At 35.4% G+C, this 19,534-nt stretch overlaps 1 long non-coding RNA gene across 1 annotated transcript in view; it reads right to left on the bottom strand.

The window, feature by feature from the left end:
- Positions 1 to 13,619, bottom strand: part of LOC117100993 — an 18,427-nt gene extending 4,808 nt beyond the window's left edge. Inside the window, exons 1-3 of the long non-coding RNA XR_004444208.1 lie at positions 13,552 to 13,619; positions 6,153 to 6,218; positions 5,639 to 5,674 (exon numbers count right to left, since the gene is read on the bottom strand). This is a non-coding gene — a long non-coding RNA (uncharacterized LOC117100993). The remainder of the gene's footprint in view (positions 1 to 5,638; positions 5,675 to 6,152; positions 6,219 to 13,551) is intronic.
- Between the last annotated feature and the right edge of the window lie 5,915 nt (positions 13,620 to 19,534).

Genomic DNA, 19,534 nt, shown 5'->3' with positions numbered 1-19,534 from the left:
GGGGGTTGAGAGGGGGTTCCCCTTCCCAAATGAGATTTTTTTTAAGAATATCAACCTCTGGATGGTTGGAAATGGTACTCTCAGACTGTGACAGACATGTGTTGGCTTGGTGTGGCCCTATTTGTATGTGTTTTATGGTCTGACTGCCCGACGAGCTCTGTCCGGTGAGGGGGCTTAAGCCACCCTGCCTCCCCGCTCGCGCTGCCACTGGGTGTAAGTCTGATTGACAGAATGCCAAGTCAAGCTTGGATGGTTCTGATTTATGTTTGAAGGTAAAGGTAAAGTAGTGGTGGGGCGGGGGGGGGGTTTTAAGAGGTTCGGACAAACACCCCCCTCTGTAAAGAAATAACAAAATACTACTGGTCCTGGCTTACAAAATGCATACTAACCTACCACTTCGCGTCCTTTTATCTTTGTTTCTTGTGGCTTCAAAAGCGCCTTGAGACGGTTTTCTGTGGAAGGTGCTATATAAATATACGACCATTGACCATAGTCATGTAGCAGATCAGACAAATTAGGCTTAGCCCAACTAGCTTTCAATTAAATTATATTAAAAACACTGTTTTTGCTTCGATGTCATACAAATTTATATACAAAAGTGCGTTCTTCAGGCCTATCGTTCATTAATCCATGGAAAAAGACTATGTATCCAACTAGACCTACTCAATATTGTTGGAATATAATATAATAATATATAGTGGCTATGTCTGTTTATTTTTTTTTTCTCTATCTCTAAGGATGAGATAAAAATCATCTGACCTTTTTTTAAGAGAGGGTCATTAAAAGACACCTCAGAAGTCGGGAAAGCTCATTTCCAGCCATCTAGAAATCAAAATTTTCCTGTGGGAGGACCTCCCTTTCATTTTCGGTTTTTTGGAACATTTTAAACCCACTCTTTCAAATCCTGGATCCGCCCCTGTAAAGGTTCCAAAACCTGAAGCAGGCCAGAGTCTCTTACTTTGGAGTTTATGTTTACAATAACATTATTTTCAAATAAAATAATTTATAGGGATGGTATTTTATTTGACAAAATAAAATAGTATTTTATTTGACAAAATTTAGACCCGCATTTTGAAAAATTAGAGCTAATTTTTCAGATATTAACCAGTGGGTTACGGATTTGAAAATGTTGCTGAAGCCTGAGAAATGCAAGGTACTTTCTTGTATCCTTAACACCAAACATGGTACTGGTACTGGTATTGGGTATTTATATTGCGCCTTTCCCTTGCGGTCATAAAGCGCAAGCCAAGCCTCAATAATTCAGGAAAACAATGGTAGGCATAAAATCAGTCATTATTCAGCAACCTGAAGCATCACAGTAGTACAGTCACACAAACAATAAAGACAAATAAACAGATTACGACAATAAAAACACAAAAGAAACAATTACATGATTTCCAATAAAGTGCATGACAATGAAAATTTATACCATAGAGATGTACAGTGGTGTATTTATTGACAAAAACTGACCTTTATTTTTCATGTCAGCCATATTGTTGGCAAGGCCAATAGGCTACTTGGGCTGATGTGGCACAATTGCCAGATTTTTCACCATCTACAAAACTTGCCCTTTATAATTCTCTTATTCAAATTCAACGTTTTTTAAATATTATCTACAACACATTTTCTCACTCACAATCATCTAGAATATATAAAAAGTTTTTTTGTTTTATTGTCCCTGAAAACTGCTGGCCTTGCCAACCCTCTATTATTTCTCCGGAAGATAAAAGAACAATGATTTCACAGAACGAAAAGCTGATGCTCCAGGCACTGTGGGGGTACCATATACAAAATATTATTTCGTTCAAACAAATATTATTTTGTTCCCTAAAAGCATTATTTCATTTCCTCAAATTAATATTTCGTACCTGCGAAATATTATTTTGTTCCCTCCAAATCTGATCTTCTATAGCCTTCACTGCATACAAATTTCCTGCATGAATGCTCTCTCGCGGTGCAGTCCAACAGCAGCAGCAGAGAAGCATGTGCAGCAGGGAGAATTAAAACAGTATCCATTTTGCAGTGGGTAAATTTAGTTTTAAATAGGATTATACATACTGTAGTGATCAGTGATTAATGCATGTGTGCAATGATTTAGTCTTGGGTTTTTTTTTTATTAAACTATATTTACTCCCGAATTCACTGTATTTCAAACAATTTCACTTCATGACTATGCAAAATGTGTTACTAAATTATAGTCTATGAAATATAAACAAGATCCACAAGACAATATAAACAAAAGAGCCACTAGACAGTGATTTAGTTCACTTTTGGCAATCCTGTCCGGCCAACTGAATGTTGTTTTTTGCTCTCTGTTATCTTGTTTTTGTCAATTTTTAATGTTTTTTGGACGAAATAGGTGAAATGAAAATTAAAACGTGAATTTCGCCACTACTTTCGTATTTTCTGGTGGATGAACACATCAATTTTAGATGGTTTACACATCAAAATAAAAAAATATCATTCCGCAAACTTTGACTGTCATTAAGCGATCATGTTTTGAAGTTAAATAGAGGGTTTCCCAATATTTCATCTTGTGCGTGAATTTGGCTCACCAGCTTTTTCAACACAAATATTTCATCAATCTTATTAAAAAATGCATGTAAGTAAACACTATAACATGCTTTTTCAAAATAACTATATAAATTTCTTTGACAATAATTCACAATGAGTATAATATTTTTTACATCAATATCATGTCATTTTTTTCAAATCTCACGAATGATTAAAAACTGTATGCACTCAAAAAAGCCTAATTGGGATACTTATTCTTAGGGCAAATAGAAAAATTTATTAGATTATCACTCCCGTCTGCGTCAAAAATTTCGGAAATACTGATGCAGGAATAATTGTATTTAAAAAAAATTTATTTATTTATTTTTCTTTTTTGTCGCATCATTTATTTTTAGGCGCCTATGTCTACTATATATTCAAGTTATCAAGTTGCACGTCTTTGTATATACTATATATATATATATATATACTGTATTGTTGTTATTTTTATAGTAATAATGCAAGGAGGCCTATAAATGTCCAAAGACACTAGCTATAGGACACCAAAATAACAATTTTTTTTTTTTTTTTTTTGTGGATTTTGTTTGTGATCTTTTATACCTTGTAAAAGTTGCTACCAATTTGGCCTTTGGCCATGATTTGTAACTTGTTTTTGAATGTGGATATATTTGAAATAAATAAAGTTAAATAAATAAATAACTATAATTAGGGTGTTCCCTTCCCTTTGATGCTTAAGTAATGTCTGAATTTTTCACCGGAATATTATAGGCCTAGTTTTGGATAGGCCATTGAATCACAGGGCAGTTGTTTAAATGCATCTTTTCCACTTCGAAAAATGATGCACACGGGAATCCCCTGGTATAATCCGACCCCCTAAAAAAAAAAAATTAATAAAAAAAAAAAACCTCCTGCCCTCATCAATTTTATCCAAAAAAAAAGAGTTATAATCTAATAATCTTTTCTATGTGCCCATGACAGTATTTTAATGCACAGGCATTTTTTTGAATTATGAAAAAATTGCTAGAATCTTATAGGAAATTTTATAAAATTTTTGAATTTAATGAGCATTTCTTTTGAAAGTGGTAGACGGATTTTTGTGCAAAAATCAATGTATGCATTTCAATCCTTATGTCCTATGTGAATGGGAATATGCTGGCACGATTTTGGGATTGTCCCGGCCACATCTTGAGGACTGGAATATGGTTTATCTTACATACAGCATAAATGGTATTCATTAAATATCTACAAATAAAAAGATCTCAAAAATACCAAAGAGAGCACATTAAAGATGTTTCTTTTGAAAGTGGTAGACGGATTTTTGTGCAAAAATCAATGTATGCATTTCAATCCTTATGTCCTATGTGAATGGGAATATGCTGGCACGATTTTGGGATTGTCCCGGCCACATCTTGAGGACTGGAATATGGTTTATCTTACATGCAGCATAAATGGTATTCATTAAATATCTACAAATAAAAAGATCTCAAAAATACCAAAGAGAGCACATTAACTCCTAAAAGTAAAACTCTCCTACGACACAATAATGATCACTCATGAAAGTGAATATGTATCTCGTTGAGGTTATTTTAGCGCCTATATAAATATAAAATATTGTAAATATTGATCATTTGTGATTTTTTTTCCCAAACACAATTATCACATTGATTTTAGAGAAGGGGGGAGGTGGGAGAGGAAACTGTTTACAGGAAAGCATGTCCCCAGCCCCCTCCCCTGACTACAGGGCTGGTAGTTAGTTTAAGTGGTTAAAGCTGTTATGTCTCAATATTTATTTATTTATTTGTAGAAGTTAATATTTAGGCATTTTAATGAATACTGTGCAATGTTCTACTTCTTATTTTTGTATCACATTGTTGATTCTGTATTATTTATACTGTTGGATGTTTGAATAAAATACAAAATTAGATTTATGTTTTGAATTATATTAAGTTTTAAGAAATTAACATTTTACAAAATCACATCTACGTTTTGTGAAAAAAAAATATTGATTTTGCAATTACATTTTGATTTCAAACCCTGACTACAGGGCTGGTAGTTAGTTTAAGTGGTTGAAACGGTTATGTCTCAAATTTAATTATTTGTAGAAGTTAATATTTAGACTTGTTAATGATTATTATGTAATGTTCTGCTCTTTATTTTTGTATCACATTGTTGATTCTGTATTATTTACACTGCTGGAAGTTTGAATAAAATAAAAAAATTAGATATATCTTTGAATTAGATTACGTTTTGAGAAATTAACATTTTACAAAAACACATCTACATTTTGAGAAAAAAAAAACATTGATTTTGCAATTTGCATTTTGATTTTAAACCTACACTTTTGCTGCCTATGTGTCTTTGCTGAAGAATTTGGAGAAAACTGTCATCTATTAATGATAATTATTGTTTTTTCCACAGCTTCTACTTCCACATATATATGCCAATATGCTTATTACAATGAATGGCAAGCCATAGGAAGTAGTAGGGTAGTTTTATAGACAGTTTCTAATCATTTACAGGTCAGAAAACCTAATTTTAGAACAGCAGCAATTTTTTATTTTAACTTTAATATTGCAAAGGCCCAATATCAAACATAATTTTTTGAGAATTTTAAGCATTGCCTTTACATGCCAAGATAAATTTGAGAGTATTAAAAAAAAAACATGGCAGCTTGACATCACACATCAATTTCGTGAATTCCTTTCTAAGCTCATGTTTTAGGAAAATAAGGTTATACTGTCAGGTCTTTATTAGACATTAAATAAAAATGCTGTACGGCAATTGTTGCGTATCAAGGACCCTATACTTTAAAAGTGCTGCACGGTAATTTTTGCATATTCAGGAGCCCATATTTTAAAAAATGCTGGATGGTTAATTGTTGTGTATCAAAGAACCTATTTAAAAAATGCTGTGCAGCAATTGCTGTGTATCCTCATCTCACAAACAACAACAACAAACAAACAACAAACAACGACAAACGTATTACCTGTACCTGTCACATATATCTCACTCTCTGAGCTATAAACATTACTTTGATTGTTATGATGTGAAAATATTATATTGAAAAACTTGGTCAGTATTCAGTAATTATTTGTTAACACTGATTTTGACTTATAAGACTTACACTTTAACCCAGTGCTTAAACTTGACCAATCACCATCTGAAAATTGAATTTAATAGGATACTGTTAATAAAAAGCAGTATTAAATCATTTTTATAAAAGTAATTCTGTTTTCTTCTTAACAGATGCGTTGTGAGATAATACATGTAATTGTTATCATAATCATCATCTGCTACATTTTAATCAATAATAAATAATGTATTCGTATTAAACAATAGTTCAAGTAGCATCATCATTGTTCACTATCATCATTGTTGTTTTACTAGAATATTAATTGAATTATGACATCAGTGACCCGAACACAAGTCTGCATTTTTAATTTGAATCACCCAAAAAACCCATAAAAAAATATTGAAATTTTCTTATTATTAGACCTACAAGCAGACTGCAGTCACATCAATTAGACAAAAGGCTATTCTTTACTGATACTAACTATAATTATGGTAGAGGTAGATGGGTTACCGTATTATACAATATAATAAGCATGTACTATAAATAATGTGTCCGTCAAACTTACAACAGATGAGGTAGATAAGCACAAGAATACTCAGTACCAACAGGAAGGTGGCTATTACAATAATAACTGTAAACAAATAAGAAGTTCAAAATTACATCAACGTAATATAGTGGTGCCCAACATTCTCACATTTGTGGACCTCACAGGACATGTTAAAAGTATTCACAGGCCCCAGTATAAGTTTACTCATTGTCGATATGCTACAAGGGGCGGATCCAGCTTTTTTGTGAAATGTGTAAATAAGGGAATGTGTTATTTAATTTGGAGGGACCATTCCAAGGAAAATGTTTTCTAGATGCTCAGATAAACACTTTCCTGCTAATGACCTTAGTTTTCTTAAAATTTTAGATATTTTCTTGTGTAAGGAAAAATGATGATTACGAGGCTGGGTTTATGAGGATCATGACACAGGCAGTGGAACAGTTTCAGAGTGATGGAAGCATAATGTGATCGAATTGAGCACATCATCACAGTTTTTGTTTTCTACATGCTCGGATATGCACTTTCCTGCATTCTGATGGGTCTGTTAATGACTTCTTCAAATTTTACAGTACAATTTATCGTACCTTCCAACTTTATCCTCAACAATTGTTTCATATGCGTTTCTAAAATTTTATTACACTAATGCAAACAGGTCTGTAAGTGTACCAAAAACTATCAGGCATTGTAATGTAGAGTAAGACTTCCTGATAAAACGTTTTGAGCTTCCTGACTGCAGGATTGAGGTCTCCCCACAACAGGGTCTTGATCCAAACGCACTTTCGCCAATGATGAAAATATAACGATTCTGTTGTTCTGAAAGACTAATTTTAGCTCCTCTCAAGCGAAAAGTTTCGAGCACAGGAAGGAACTCATGATTGGCAATGGGGATACCGTAACACCTGGAACAGACTCCAAGAGATGCAAGAACAGTACCAGTGTCAAGTGGAGCATTCCCAATATTTGTGAGGGTTAAAAAAAAAACAAGGGGGCTGAAAACAAGGATTGAATAACGCTCGGTGGTGGCGGCCCCCATCCAAATCTACATCTATCCACAAATAGGATGGTAAGTTTATAGATAGAAGATAATAATTTGGCACAGAATACATAAAAACTATTTCATTATTACCGTAGAACGGCTTTATCGATCATACCAATCCTGACATGAAAAGAGATGCCACCAGAAGACCTTGTTCACACAATGCCCAAAACAATGGATGCTAGCTCATATAGGTTGATGAAGTCATGCTGATGGCATTGAAGAAAGCCTACAGTAAGTTTACATTCATTGTGCTTAGTTTATTATCGATGAAACAGTTCTACAGTTATAAAAAGCAAACCAGATATTAACTATTCCGATAATCATTTAAGGTCAGTGAAAGAAGCAGAAGCAAAATATGTCAAGATTTTTCTTCTTTCTTTTCAGCATGACTAATTTTCAGGGGAGTCCTCGACTGAAAAACATAAAATCAAGTCCTCAAAACAGACACATCAAATCAAGTTTCAAAAATGGATGTTAAACAGAACAGGAACACAAGAAACATACAGTAAATAGATACTTTAGTTTCAAGTTTACTGTTGGTTGCACTCCATGCTTGGCACCCATAAGTTCTGCTTCTGCAGATTGCATTTAGAAAGAGTATGATTTTTAAGATCTATCTTCTGTTTTTTAAAGAATTTGTTTGTATGCTCCAATAGCATTATTTTTTTTTTTTATACAACTCAATACAATTTGTCCTACATGAATCGGAAGTAACACTCTAATCACAGATATCTGATTTTTGTATTCTTTAAAAGGTAGCCATTCAGTGTGCAAATTGACTCGGGGTATTCAATAGACCGAATCGGCGACTCCAGCTATTACTGGTCACGTGACATATAATGGGTACAAAATATAAACATACACATCGTAAACCACAGTGCGCTCATTGAACCATAACACAGTATATTGAGAGTTATTATGTTTTTTAGACAGTGACCCAGTAAGTAAAGTAAGGCAGTAGGCCTATGTTTCTTTTTAAATAGTGATTTATAATTAATTTGGAAATCTCCGTGCATTTTATTTAGGCTCTGGAATGCTGCTAGTGTACGGTAGGATACATACTGTACATTTAGGCCTATAGACCCAGGCTGCACTGTGAGTGTTAGGCTTCCAGGGCACGGAGCAGGGAGGGATATATTTCTATAGTCGAGTACTGTAGGTAATAAAGTAGAAAATAACCCTTAACGGTACTACTCCTATGCTGTTACCTTGTCGTGGTGGAGTAGCAACCGTACCCCAATGACCCGAAGAGTTAAGGCAGCGGTAGCAGTGCTACTGGAAAGGTCTCCCATGCTGGATAGGTCCGAGGGTAGGGGTCAGACTAAAGATAGCAAACCTGGTCCTCCATGGGTAAAATTGGAGGTTGGACTACAGGCTAACCACCTGTATCCATAAAACACCATTGATTATGGAAACTGTACGCGACAGAATACCAGTTGAAACTGGAAATAGAGCTTGCAATGCGACAGTCCGTATACCTCTGGACAAGGACATTGTGTATATGGACAGTATGACACCACTGTGCCAAAGCTGAGGACGCTTAGCGGCTGATTAACTAGTTGACCAAGCCCAAAGGATTGGATGCTGGAATGTTTGCACATTATTCAGCATTGGTAAATCAGCTCAGTTAGCCAAGGAAATGAACAGATATCGCATCAACATTATGGGGATTAGTGAATGTAGATGGTCCGGGTTTGGGAAGGTGAAACTGACAAGTGGGGAGACTGTTATATTTTCTGGAAGAGAGGATGATTTACACCAACAAGGAGTGGCCTTAATGTTGTCAAGAAAAGCAGAAAAGTCTTTACTAGAATGGAAGCCAATTAATGAAAGGATAATTTACGATCTGGTTTTTCATGTACATTTTTCGTGATTATGACTATTGTGGATAAAGAATGTTTTAAGCAGAGGTGGATTCAAGGGGCACCCCCCCCCCTTCATTTTTTTAAGGAAAAAAAAAGAAATATATATTCAAATTGAAGTGCGAGAGTATATTCAAATTGAAGTGCGAGAGTGTAATTTCCAGCCATCTAGAGATGCCCCAATTATAAATTTTCTTACCTCAGCCCCAACCATGGTGGGGCTGAGGTGGGTGGTTACTCTCTCTGCATAAGTCCCTCCCTGGTTCACCTCTCTTTCGAATTCCCGGATCTGCCACTGTTGATTTATTATATAATTATTTTTGCGCTTATTTATAATACGTCTATTGCAATTTTCACTTTATCCTCTCAAACAGTCCTAAGAACGTTCAGAGTGCGCTACTTCACAGGGGGATTCGCATAACGGCTCCCCCCCCTTTCAAAATCCTGGCTACGTCCCTGAAACAAGGTGACATGATGTCAGGATTTCTCTTCTTACTTGTAATAGATTGGATCATGAATAGGTCAACAGAGGGAAACAAAACGGGAATACGGTGGAAATTTATGAAAAAGCTGGAAGATCTCGACTTTGCAGATGATGTGGCTTTAATTTCACCAACTTCACAATTTATGCAAAAAAAAAAAAAATCAGATGAACCGAGCTTCTAACAGAACTGGCCTAAAAATTCATAAGACGAAAACAGAAGTTCTCAAAATCAACAGTAAATCAAACAGCAAAATCAATATAGATGGAGAGGAGTTAAAGGGGGTGGACAAATTCACATATCTTGGAGCAACAGTCAGTACACAAGGAGAAGGAGGAGGAGGAGATGACATAAACACCAGAATACTGAAAGCCATGACATCCTTCGCAAAACTTAATAAAATTTAGAGATCAACGAAGATTAGCTTAAAAACAAAGATAAGACTATATAACTTATTGGTCAAACCTGTTCTTCTATATGGAGCTGAAACTTAATTAATGAGAGTGACAACAAGAAACTCGACTCATTCCTCTTCAAATGTCTACGACGGATATTGGGTATACGATGGCCATATGTGATATCAAATGAAAATCTGCTAGAATGCACAAACATTAAAAGATAGAAATGGATTGGCCATGTGTTGAGGATGGACACCAATAATCACTGTATGACAGCAATGACATGGAAACCGGAAGGAAGGAGAAGTGGAGGACAGTGGAGAAAGAGAGGGGACACCTAGGATGGAGATCATGGAACCAGGCAAAACAAGTCGCCATGGATAGAAACGACTGGAGAGCCGTCACAGCAGCCTTATGGGCCACGAGGCCCGAAGAGGACAAGTAAGTAAAGTAAGTAATGGTACTGACTGCTCAACCAAACTTGTGAAACAGGCTGGTGATAATAGGCCTGGTTGGTATGGTACATTCTAATGCCAGTACGTAATAATAATGTCTATGATGATCATTATCCTCGGCAGTAACTATAAACATTCTATGATTTAATTTTGGATTTAAAATCACTGTAAAATAGTACTCTTGCAACAAATGGAGAGATTCGTTTCTTTTTTTTGTTTTTTTTTCATGCTGCGATATAGCATTTGTCATGATTAATATTCTTGACATAGGCCTAGGCCTAAAAAGTACCTCAGCCGGCGACGACTCTATTGACTGGAGCAATATGCACGTCGTGAAGGTATTGTACCTTTGACCAGGGCCCGTAGCATGGAAGGAGTTGTTATGCCTCGACTATATATATATCTCTGTAGTCGAGTAGGTAATAAATTAGAAAATAACCCTTAACGTTACTGATTGCTCAACCAAACTACTCCTGGCATGGATATTTGTTGTCAAATGATGATCATTATCCTTGGCAGTAACTACAAACATCCTATCTTTCCAACCAACATTTGCAACATATATGATGTGACTTACATCAACAAGGCAAAGCCATATTCAATGCACTGTCGTATTGCGATGTAAACAAACCCAATACCCACTATAAGTCACATGACCCGAGCCGCCGATTCGTCTATTGATTTGTCCTTCATAAGCAATGTTTTGGTTTTCAGAGGACCTGATGTCAAACCATACTGTCTAATAAACTGTTAAATGCAAGTTACGATAGCGCATCATCTTCCTGATGAATAAATCACATTTATGAGCACAAACTTTGTAATTGTTTGTTATCAGTCATGAGTACTTTTGTGCTAAAGTTCCAGAACAGTTGCACTTAACATCTGGCCAACATCATAGTACAGTATTAATGGGAAGTGATGAGAAGAAAATAAGCAAAGTTCTAGAAAAATTTCAGAAATTTTGCGAACAAAAAAAAAACATGACATATGAAAGATCATTATGCCTTAACTGGGGGAGGGGGATGTACCCACATATACAAGAATAATAATGTCCTGCGGCAGGTAATATGTGTCATGCACATGGAGAAAATCAACATTTTGCCAAAAAAAATGTTGTTTTTGAGGTTCTTGTTACTGTTTCTGCTGCTGTATCACATGATTGATATGTACAGTAGCTACAAAAAGAAAATAAAAAAATAAAAATATAGAATTGAAATCCAAACATAAAAAGCTGGCAGAACAGCAGTGGCGGCGCTAGTCCACTTTGCAGAAACTCAGTTTGCCAAATGCACCCAGTTTGCTGAAAGTCAATTAAAAGCAGTAAAACATTAACAGCAGCATAAAATGTATGAAGGAGCACTCTCTCCTATAACAGTTTATTGTCTATTGTCTTACATTAGCATATTTATAACTAGACCTATCAGATAAAATGTCTTATATTAGCATATTTCTAATGAATCCATAAACTTTAACTATAAGATAACAATATGTAGACCTAAATTAAATACCGTAATAATCTATTATTATACACTGGTGGCTCCAGAAATTTGCTAACAGGAGATCTGAATCTGACTGACTAGAGCCTCATTCAGGGCACTTGCATAAAAATCCCTGGCAGGGTTCGCAGGGAGAGTTTTTTAGGGGGATACGATGCTTTGAAAATTTATGTGATCCTTCGTAAACCTTAGCTGGCTTAGAAATCGTAGCGTTATCCGCTGGTCGAAGACTTTCATGTATACTTAAACAGGCCGTAATGTTTTCCCTGATACACCCACCGTAGGTCACGTGACCTGCTGTAAAAAAACACTTCCTAATCCCTCTATTTGTATATAAATACGACTCCTCCCTTACCCACCCACCCACCATGTTTTTAAAAAGCACAGTATGCTGTACTTTTGTATGACTGTGACATAAGATTTGGCAAACTGGTGTGTCATGACTTCAGTGAACTGGATTCGGCAAACTGGGTTTTGGCAAAGTGGCCCTGGACTCGGCAAACTGGATTTCGACAAACTGGTTGGATACCCCAGTGAACTGGCACATCAGAAAGTTAATTACCTCCACCAGTGAATTTCACATGTGGCACATACATGGCCCATAGGTTGGATTCGGACGCAAACTCAATTACATGGGTAATCTACTAATAACCTCGGGGCTAAATGTGACGGTCGTTCGGACAAGTAAAATAACAATCCATTTACCCATTAATTTGACGGAATTTACGAATTTTACAAGCTTCTGCAAGCAATGTTTTCGCGGCAATTTCAATACTTCATACACGAATTTACACATTTTCTGCTTACTTTTTATACAATTTACTCATTTCCTTGCGATTATCCTTACAAATTGACACCGAATTATGATTAACCTAGCCGATCTAACTATCCTGACAACTTTTATATTGCTTCTCGATGACGGATTTGATCTAAACCAAGCTTTTCGATGAAGAAAGTACAGCAACGACGAAGACAACGACCAGCGTGGAAAGAAAGCTTGGGCAACAACGCGAAGAATCATGCAGCGTGGTCGCGAGCTTCTTTTTGTCAAGTGCACTCTGACCCGGCATTGCTTACAAATCTGAAGGGTCAACTTATGACCTGGGCCTTGTTACGAGTGATTAATTACGTCTTGAGGCAAGGTGTAATTGAAATATCCAGTAAAAAAGGTGGGTTTTTGGGCCAGATGTTTTTCGAATTTTCTATACCCAGGGGTATTATTTAATTGCCACACGCGACCGCTCAGCTGGTGGTACCCAGTTAAATTTTACTCGTCCGAATCGGCCCATAGAGAAAGAAAATAAAAGGGGCCTGTTCGGACGAGTAAAGTTTTACCGGGTACTTCCAACTGAGAGGCCATGTGTGGCAATTAAATTTTGCCTCTAGCCATAAAATATTCGAAAAACATCTGTCCCAAAAACCCATCTTTTTTAGTGGATATTTCAATTACACGCTGCCTCCAGGCGTAATTAATCACATGTAACAAGGCCCACGTCAAAAGTTGACCTTTTTAGATGTGTATACAACACCGGGCCAGAGTAAAATTTCCATCGTTCAATCCCGTTCCCATTTTCTCATAATACTTTAAATCCTTATGAAAATAACTTAAATAATATTTAAAAGCATTAAAAAAGTTTGACAGTAAGAACTTTAGCAAAACATGAGAAAATGATGATTAAACTTACAACAAAAAAAGGTTCTTTACGGTTAAGCCAGCGAGTGAGCGACATTTTTACATACGCCACTGTATTCGTTCAAATGTCGTATTTCTAATTCATATTTTATTATTTGTTAAGTGAGTATTACTGCTTTAAAAACAAACTTGAAAATTATAATTAGATGTAATTTGTATTTCAATAACAGAAAAATAATTATACACCTACTTTTAAATTAGTTTTGTTACTGGTTTCACCGGTTCTTATTCTATTTGTCCGAATGGAATTAGCCCCAAGGCTATTATTAGATTACACATGTATTTGAGTTTACGTCTGAACATGGACGTAAACTCAAATCAATCTGAGTTTTATTGCGCTAAACTCTGTATATTTTTTTCATTATTATTATTATTATTATACTTATTATTACTATTATTACTATATGTAATTGAAGTGTAATTTTTTTGTTTTTTTGTTGTCCAATTTTATTTGGGGTCACTATTAGACAAGTAATGGTCTTGTTATTTATATCAAACCTAACTCCTTATGAAAATAACTTAAATAATATTTAAAAGCATTAAAAAAGTTTGACAGTAAGAACTTTAGCAAAACACGAGAAAATGATGTTTAAACTTACAACAAAAAAAGGTTCTTTACGGTTAAGTCAGCGAGTGAGCGACATTTTTACATACGCCACTGTATTCGTTCAAATGTTGTATTTCTAAGTCATATTTTATAAAATATGACTTAGAAATACAACATTTGAACGAATACAGTGGCGTATGTAAAAATGTCGCTCACTCGCTGACTTAACCGTAAAGAACCTTTTTTTGTTGTAAGTTTAAACATCATTTTCTCGTGTTTTGCTAAAGTTCTTACTGTCAAACTTTTTTAATGCTTTTAAATATTATTTAAGTGAGTTATTTGTTAAGTGAGTATTACTACTTTAAAAACAAACTTGAAAATTATAATTAGATGTAATTTGTATTTCAATAACAGAAAAATAATTTTATACCTACCAGGGCTCGAAATTCACGCTAGCAAACTAGCAATTTGCTAGTAGGTTTGTCATAATTGCTAGGTAAAAATTCACAAACCAGCAAATTAAAAAAAATGATTGCTAGTTGAAATATCTATACAAAATATCATGTTATTAGCCTAGTATTAACTAAACCTAGACTAAACTGATCTACAAAAACTAATACAAATTTTATTAAATTTATTTATTTATTTTTTAACTATGAAAATCGACTAAAAATGCCTATAATCAACGAAAAACTATAGTTTTTTTTCATCTTGAGCACAATATGTGAAGTGCGCCACCAACATTAATTTTTTTAAACCTTGCATTGCTTGTATGGATGGGTAGTTGCTAAATACAACGGGTTTAGCCGAGGGGAGTGGCTTGTATATGGTGACGTCATGTATAATTATGCCGTCCAGCAAAAAAGATCACGCTACACTGTGTGACCAATGGGAAATTATCAAGGCGAGCAGACTGAGGAGGCTTAGCTTAGTTTTCTCTTGTGCTGCTAGGCTACGGACGGGTGAGGGACAATCGAGTCTATTTTCAGACGATTGGCCTAAGTAGTATGGACGTTCGTAGGTCTAGGCTCCCTCTAACTAATTAAAGCCTGGGCTAGGTCGGACCAGGAGGTATTTTCAGTAGTCTGGGGCCTAGTCCTAGATTGTGCGTCCAGCAGCAGTCCGTCTAGGCCTGTGCATCATTTACGTGAAGTTAGGCCTATCTATGCTTATGCAGAATCTGTTGTAAGACCCTCGCCTAGGTACTGAAGAATCTGCACTGAATAGGCGCAATAGCCTACATAACATTTATACAATACAAATATACACGACATTGGAACGTTAATATATTTACTTAAATTACATTGGCCTATTTAATTCGGTTCCCTTTTTCTGGAATATAGCCGGCAATATTGTTTCAAAGCAGTGAACACTAAAAAAAAATCTTAACTTCAGCAGTCATGTTGTAAAAAGTTGTAATTTTAATTTATTAGGCCCATTTTCTCTTGTAAGATAATTAGTTCATAGGATTAAGATTTGATCCCATAGGATTTGCCCGGGGTCTGAGGTCTTCTCATTATCCGTCGAAAGTATTACACGGGGGCCGGGGGGGGGGAATAATTTTTGGTTTGAAAGTCTTACTTAGTCGATTTTTGTGTCTACTAATATGTAGAAATTACATTACATTTTTTTCTCACTAGCGAATTGTTGTTTTTTTCTCCCTGACAGGGGGAGAGAAGCCGGGCCTCCCCGATGGGGTCCTACCCCCCCCCCCCTCCGCTGCCGCCACTCCTGCTAAGTACAGTATTGTACTATAGTAGGGCCTAGGCCATTGAATTGTTTTCATTTCTTTCAGTGATTAAGCCTAATCCCTACCGCTAAAATAAGACTAACTTATTATAGGCCTCCATTGTTTCACTCTGTGTAGGCCCCATGGATTTATAATATTCGAGGGATCCTAATTTTTGGAAAGAAAAACACACAGGGACAGCTTAATTATTTTTTCTTATATTGGTTGTACCATGAAAGGAATTAGTTGGTACGGACTGTATTTTGCTATGCTGTGTGACTAAAGACATTACAGACAGGCCCAACACTTTGTCGAGGAAATTAATACAAAACATAGCTGAAGTTATGCATGACGTCAACATACGAAGCCACGCCCCCTCGGCTGAACACGTTGTATTTAGCAACTACCGTATGGATGCATGCAACAAGCTCAGCAGTGTGCAGAAAAAAAATCGCTCACATGTGTTTGTTGACGGAAGTCACGGGCGATGCAATCGGTAGTTAAGGCGAACATATTTAATTTGGTTCTTTTTAGATAATAAACAATGTTTCAGATATGATAATAATAATTTAATATGAAGCTTAGACAAATAATAGGTTACAACCTAGGCTTCAATTGGCAGATGTTTTAGGCCTAGCCTACTATTTTAGTAGACCCTAGCCTAGCTAGTCTGGCTAGGCCTAGTACTGTAGTAGTAGATATCCTAACCTAGGGCCTAGGCTAGGCTAGGCCTACTACTGGACCAGCGGCCGCCTGCAAAATGTCTAGCCCCAGCTTTAAAAGACCAAGGCTTATCAAAATAAATATTGTACAAACAAATCTTTTATGTAAAATTGCGTTTCTGTTATGGCCTTTTTCTGTCAAAGATTTGGCTTGCTACCAATGCAGTTTTTGAAATATCTAGGCCTAGCCCCTAGCTAAGCCTGCCTAGGCTAGCCAGGCCAAGGCTAGTCTGGCAAAAACCCCCTCCCCCCTGAATATTTCTGAGAGTGTGACACTAAACAAGTATATTTTTTTAAATTTTCAAAATAATATGATATAAAATTAATATAAAATAAATTTTATTTATAATTATATTATTTTGAAAAATTCCACTAAGCAGTACATATTTAATATGAAAACAAAATCACAGATACAAAATAAAAATTAAATGAATGATAAACTTAACTTATTTTAAAAAATAAATTAAGTATAATATTAAATTTTTATTTTGTATCATGATTTTTTTTTTTTCATATTAAAATTTTTCTGACACTGAAGTGAATAAATGTACAAGGTATAGAAATCGATTTTTTATACTCACTTGGCTATTTCTTTGTGATATTTATTGTACTACACTCACCATAACAGAAAATATTATATTAAAACATTTAACACACAAATTTATAGAAGTACATCATTAGTTATTTTCATACAATTTATTTTCCGAAAACAATATGTTGAGTTTGTATCAATATATTTTACTAGTTGAGAAGCTAATTTTGCTAGTTACATTTTTAACAACTAGCACATTTTAGCAATAGGTTGCTAGTGGCTGAAAAAGTAAATTTCTAGCCCTGCCTACTTTTAAATTAGTTTTGTTACAACAACTTTACGAGTTGTTTTACAGTCAACAACAATATGGCGTCGTCTAGCGGTGGACATGTGCCGAATGTAATAAAGTTTTGTTATCACGGTGAAGAAATCACTTGAAGCTCCAAATAAAGTTACAAAGGCTAGATTATGTATAGTTTTAAACAGTAACAACAAAAATATTGCTAAAAAACTTGTGTCTGACCTTGGTTGAAGGAAAGACATACGAGAAGTTACTGGTTTTACCGGTACTTATTCTACTCGTCCGAACAGCCGTCGGAATTAGCCCCAAGGCTATTATTAGATTACACATGTATTTGAGTTTACGTCCGAACACGGTCAAGGAGTCACAACAGAGTACAAGTGCCAGGCTGAACCAATTATGACCAATTAGGCTCCCGCGGAGAAGCAGTGCTCTAGCATAGGGCCATTTAATTAGACCTTGTGAAGATAACGGCCTTTGATGGATATCCTATTTACCGCCGCTGACTTCGGTCTGATTACGTAACACCCCTCATTTAGAAACAAGCCAAGCGTAACAATGGTGACAAGAATGCAAACTGAGGCTGCGCAGAAGTCACTGACATGTACCATGTAGTAATAACACATGTGCAGTAATGCAGTTTAAGCCTTGCTTTCGACTAAAAAAATTATTTAAAAATCGATCAATATTTCGAAAAGTTACATCAATTCAAAGATACGTTTTTATAATTATCGTCAATTTCATCAAGGGATTATCGTATTATTTGTTAAGTCGAATTTCATCACTTTCTACTACTACAAAACAGATAAATCTAGGTGCATTTTAAACCATAAAACATATCAAAACTTATTCTGTTTTCATTTTTTAATATCATACAATTATGATAATAAAGTTTGCTCATGAATATTAAATTTAACCGATTCAGTCTTTTTTTTACGAGTGTTTTAATTTTTTCTTTGTATAAGTCATTTATAAAATATGTTGTAGTCTATCTTATGACCTTACTATCATGATATTATTTAGTCACACTAGATTTTTCACAATAGAGAAAGTGCATACGAGGCCAGCGTGTCTTTGCAAAGCTCACATCCACATCTCTCACACAACTCATGGAGAGGCTAGGCTATGCTCTAAGTGTCGCCGAACAAAATATAGCAGGTTTTACGCAATATTTTATTGCAAAAAAAAAAGACAATATAACTTAGTACACATACGCCATTTTCTTTGTAAACCGGGAGAGCATGTGAAAAAACGTGAATAAAAATTGGGCGGAAGTGAGGTCACCAAAACGGGAGTCTCCCGGCCAAAAATGGTTATGTCGGCATGTATATGCGCCTTACCGATTGATGGCTGGCTACCACACTAGGCCTATGGAAGAAATAATTTGTTGCTTTCATTTATCCTTATATAAAGCCCTCCACTATCGTTAATGAAATATGTATACACTCGCCGCTCTACATAGCTAGCCAGTGCATGTACTGAGTTTGCTAGCTAGCGTGCAGAGCGAAAGGTGTCGTATCCAAAGTCATAGCGATGCATTGTGCGCATGCGCTATTACCCTGTGGCGGTAACCCAGTAATTGTTTTATTACCACATCAATTATCCTGGTCATTAAAAAGTCATCACTGACCGTGCCTTAGGGTTCGCGGTGAATAGGATCAATCGTTCGATCTTGTTGTGTTGTGACTACTTTTATTTTCTTTCTCTATGCATGGCCTAATACATTTGTAACACAGAAGAAATAACAAAATTGATTTTATAAAAGGATTGTAATAGTTAATTATCAACTAATGGGAAATATCACATGCTGTGATATTTATTCAATTTTTATTCCATTAAAGTTAGGCATAGGCCTAGGCTTAGCTAGGAAAACCACTGTTCTAATCTAATGGCTGTGTGAAGTGTGGTGTAGGGGCCTAATGGCATTTGTAGTCTCCTGATGAAGACCACTGTGTGGACGAAAGCAAAGAGCCAATACATTCTATGTTAGTATTAAAAGTACAGTTGTTGTAGTTCTGATGTTTACAATGACAATATATTTAATAAAACTGAGTAAATGAAGAACTCACCTATTTGCCATGTTGTAACTGAAAGAAACCAAATTAAGACATAATTAGAATTAAAATATCAACAATCTACATAAG

Source organism: Anneissia japonica, unplaced genomic scaffold (assembly GCF_011630105.1).
Source record: "Anneissia japonica isolate Jap-2015-1 unplaced genomic scaffold, ASM1163010v1 scaffold1785_len1016330_cov206, whole genome shotgun sequence".
NCBI lineage: Eukaryota > Metazoa > Echinodermata > Crinoidea > Comatulida > Comatulidae > Anneissia > Anneissia japonica.
This window is presented reverse-complemented; position numbering and strand designations above follow the sequence as displayed.